This window comes from Lissotriton vulgaris, chromosome 5 (assembly GCF_964263255.1).
Source record: "Lissotriton vulgaris chromosome 5, aLisVul1.2, whole genome shotgun sequence".
Lineage (NCBI taxonomy): Eukaryota > Metazoa > Chordata > Amphibia > Caudata > Salamandridae > Lissotriton > Lissotriton vulgaris.
The window spans coordinates 1,498,367,806-1,498,372,798 of NC_141693.1; the positions used below are offsets into that span (position 1 = coordinate 1,498,367,806).

At 43.3% G+C, this 4,993-nt stretch overlaps 1 pseudogene; it reads right to left on the reverse strand.

The window, feature by feature from the left end:
- Nucleotides 1-2,705: 2,705 nt before the first annotated feature.
- Nucleotides 2,706-4,377, reverse strand: LOC147712842 (uncharacterized; annotated as a pseudogene).
- Nucleotides 4,378-4,993: the final 616 nt, after the last annotated feature.

A 4,993-nucleotide genomic window follows, 5' to 3' on the forward strand; every position in this document is an offset into this window, starting at 1 on the left:
CATTTCTGTTTTGAGTAATTGGACCAGCCCTGGTTCCAGCTTCTTTCACTGCTTCCCTGGAATCTCAGGATTGTCGAACTTGCATTGCAAAGGAAAAGAGGACATTTAAATCAGACCCCCTCACCCTCTCACCCTCTCACCCCCTCACCCTCTCACCATCTCACCCCCTCACCCTCTCACCCCCTCACCCTCTCACCCCCTCATCCTCACACAACCTCATCCTCACACAACCTCATCCTCACACAACCTCATCCTCACTCACCGTCACACACCCTCAACCCCCCACCCCCTCACCCTCTCACCCCCCCACCCTCTCACCCCCTCATCCTCACACAACCTCATCCTCACACAACCTCATCCTCATACCCCTTCACCCTCACACAACCTCACCCTCACACCCCCTCACCCCTTCACCCTCACACAACCTCACCCTCACCCTCACACCCCCTCACCCTCACACACCCTCACCCTCACACACCCTCACTCACCCTCACTCACCCACACTCACCCTCACTCACCCTCACCCACCCACCCTCACCAGCATAGCATAACAAAACATAGCATTGCATTGCATAACAAAACATAGCATAACAAAACAAAACAGCATAGCTAAACACAACAAAGCATTGCATAACAAAACAAAGCATAGCATAACATAATGCATAGCAAAACAAAACATAGCATAGTATAACAAAATATGGCATAGCATAACATAACATAACAAAACATAGCATAACATAACATAAAACAAAGCATAGCTTAACCTCATAACGGCTATGGAACGTCCAGCTCCAGTGCTGGACGTTCCATTGCAGCTATGAGGTTCGAACGTTCAACGGCCGACGGCAGCACACCTGAGGTAGTGGTGCCGTCGGCCGCCGAACGTTCGAAGCACTTAAGAGGCTAACAAAACATAGCATAACAAATCATAGCAAAACACAACTAATCAGCATAGCATAACACACAACAAAACATAGCATACTTAACAAAACATAGCATTGCAAAGCACAGCAAAACATAGCATAGCATAACAAAACACAACAAAGCATAGCATAACACAACATAGCATAGCACAGCATAACAAAACAAAGCTTAGCATAGCATAGCAAAACAGCATAACACAGCATAGCATAGCATAACAAAACATAGCATGACAAAATATAGCATAGCAAAACAAAGCATAGCAAAACAAAGCATAGCATAATAAAGCATAGCATTACAAAGCATAGCATAGCAAAACACAACAAAACATAGCATAGCATAACAAAACACAAACACACATAGCATAACAAAACAAAGCATAGGATAGCAAAACTAAACATAGCATAACAAAACAAAGCATAGGATAGCCAAAACATAGCATAGCATAACAAAACATAGCATAGCATAACAAAACATAGCATAACAAAACATAGCATAACAAAACATAGCATAACAAAACATAGCATAACATAACAAAGCATAGAATAACAAAACACAACACATAGTGTAACAAAACATAGCAAAACATTACAAAACATAGAATAACACACAACACATAGCATAACAAAACATAGCAAATCACAACAAAACATAGCATAGCTTATCAAAACTTAGCATAGCAAAACAAAACATATAATAGCATAGCAAAACATAGCAAACCAAACACAACAAAACATAGCATAGCATAACAAAAAATAGCATAGCAAAACAAAGCATAGCGTAATAAAACACAACAAAACATATCATAGCATAACAAAACATAGCATAGCATAACAAAGCATAGCATAGCAAAACATAGCATAGCATAACAAAGCATAGCATAGCATAACAAAACACAGCATAGCATAACAAATCAAAGCATAGGATAGCAAAACATAGTATAGTGACGAAGTGGAATTCTTCTACCTCGGCCAGGTATGCTTACAAAGGAAGACCAGCAGTCGGAGGTAACTGAAACATAAAAAGATTTATTGCGCTCGAGCGGGTACACCACCTCACAGCTCCATGTGGCTATGAGGGAAGTGGACAACTTACAATAGTCAGAGACAGCCTTATATACTTTTGTGCTCCATAAGCGTAGGTGGGGATGGATATGATAAATCAGCAGCTGTCAAGGATGATTAATGATCTCCAAACAATATCACGTACTGGTCAGGGCCAGTGACTCTGGAAATATGTATACTTGGCTTGCTGAACACAAATATAAAGGTTACTCACTAAACCCCATCAGTCATCAATAATCTTGTGATACACAGAAATAAAGCAGAACTATGCATAACTTGTGCCAAGTATAAACATGGGCGGGCTTGTGGTTACAGAGTCAGGCGCCCATTTGATTAGTCATCCGGATACAGAGCAAAGGTTACATCTCTTGTGTCAACAACGATTCATTACCATCAGCAGTCTTTTGTTAGCTGTAATCTATTTGGAATTAGTTGGATAGGAAAACTGCGCAAATGAGTCGTTGACCTTTAAGCAACATACCCTGCTCTACTTGTGCGTCATAAAGCGAAGTGCAAACATATGCTCTGGGGTCGACTGGTGTATTAACATTTCTTTGTGCAGATGAAGCGGCCACACCATATGTGCTGAGGTGGCAAGCTAAAGAGACTAATACAAAATGGTGGCTGGGAAACACAAAATGGAGGAGCTTTCGTCCATTACTAAAAACTGTATTTCCACAATCGGCCCTTTGGACGCAAGGTCCAACATTTTGTTGCGGCCTAATGCACATGTTCATATATGGGCCGGCTGTTACTATAGTGGGCCTCACTGCGCTCATTGACGTAATCAACCAAATTATCGTCAGGAGGGTTATTATCCGAGATGTCAATATCCATCATTTGCTGGGTTACAACATCCCTCATTATAAGAGCATTAGTCACAGTTATTGGGGGCATTGGGGGTGGTTTTAACAATCGCCCCATACACTGGCAGCACATGGGCAGACAATTAATGAGAACACAGCACCCTATTACCACAAGGAAGATAGTCACTAAAAACATCCCTATCTTCCAGCCCCAAGCAGACAAGGCAGTCCAAATGGAACCTACAGGATCCCAGGGGCCAACATCACTATGGGCTTGGGCGCCTATATCATATAGCCTTTTGACAGCCTGTCTAACCGATGTTGATGAGTCAGGAATATACGTGCAGCAAGAGGACCCGATCACTCTACAGACTCCACCTCGTTCTGCTAACATCATGTCTAACACAATCCTGTTTTGAAGAGAAACTAATCTGAGAGCCTTAAGCTCAACTGTGATGTTCTCAATTATGCCTGCTGTCTCTTCTATAGTAGCTTCTAGTAGACGGGACAACCTGCGTATGTTTCTGGAATTTATGGCAGGGCCATACCAAGGAACAAAAGGCCTTTAGTACATCACCAGCTATCTCAGCCGCTGTATCCCCTTGATCAACACTCCTCCTACCTCTCAGAGTTCTGGATGCTTTATTCACTTCTGCAGTACTTTTTACAGACATTGCTGGTGTTACAAGACCTAGGTGACAACAGCCACCCCAATTCACTGGTAGCCATATATAGGCCCTGGAGCCACAAATGAAATAAACTGAGTCACCGATATAGAGTGGAACAGTTATTTCCTGGGAAGACACTTCAAATGTCATATTGCAATTGGTACTATTCCCCATGTTGGCGGTACCGTTGCTCCTAATACATATACTCCCAAGCACACTACGCTGCCTCATTTTCAAAAAGGGTATCTCTCTGGTGTCCCTATGGAGCGGAGGTGTGCTATCATTTTTTACCAACAACAGTGGGGTGAATATGTTAGAAAATGGGAACGTTGCATTTGGTAAAATAACTCCAGAGCAATTCCCTGACTGGAGAATGTCTTTGTCATAATGGGTGTACAAGGAGGCAGTTGGTGTTCTAGTGGTAGAACGGGAAGTTACTAAGTTGCTGAAGACCCTTATTAGCTCAACTTTCAGTATTGCAATGTGCAATGCATAACAGGATGCTTCAAATGGCAGGGGTACTTGGAGAAGGGGTATACCTTCGTCTACATAGGCTGGGAATTGCATACAGATCCAACAATTATTTTTATCAATTACTTGATGGGTCTGATGAAGTAAGGTAAGAAAAGAATTATGACGCATCTCCTCTCTGTGATCCATATCCTCTGGTGGTACTGTAACTGAGGGGACAAAGTCAGAGGGAAGCTCTGATGGGAGCGGGGCTGTTTTTGCAATTGGATGGTAGAGCTCTAGGAGATATAATAATCCAATGACCAAAGACATTATGCAAAATAACATACAAAATATGCATAGTTTGGAGTACCAGCGCCCCTTTTTGTTCACATTAAGAGTGGAATATGTATCCTCCATTTCTAGTAAAGGAAGATGTCTAGTTGTTCTTCCAAACGGAAGTACCATTCGCTCTCAGAATTTTGATTTATATAATCTCACAAGTGCGGCAGTTCAACAGTGTTCGTTATAGGCCTCACTGTTTCAGACCTTGCAATTGGCAAATTTGACCTCACACCCTCTCCTCCTATGGGTCGCTGGGCTTCGGAGGTATTTCTTTATTCTCTTTTCAGCTCAGAGTCGGCAGTGTCCTTATTTTACTAACCTCACTGCACAAGTTAGTCCTTTAAAGGTGGCACTATTCAGTGCGTGGCAGTTGGTGCTTGCTCCGTCCTAAGCACTCTTCATCTTCCTTGGGCGTAGATTGTATCCTGATGCAGCTTGTTGATCATCAATGCGTGCAGGAATGCAGTCACCAGTCCTTCGGTCAGAACGGTCCTCTTCCGGGGGCAGTGCTGGCCAGAACGGTGGTGCTCTCTTCACGTTTGAAAGATGGATCCAACTTTTGTGTCCGTCACATCGAACCGCCGTCTGTGTGACTAACAGAACCTGCGCTGGCCCTTTCCACCTGGGCTGCAGACTGTTCTTCCTTACAAAGTTTTTGGTCAGGACCCAGTCCCCGGGTTTGATGTTGTGTACTTCTCCTTCCAGAGGTGGGGACCACGTGTCTCTGACCTGTTGGCGA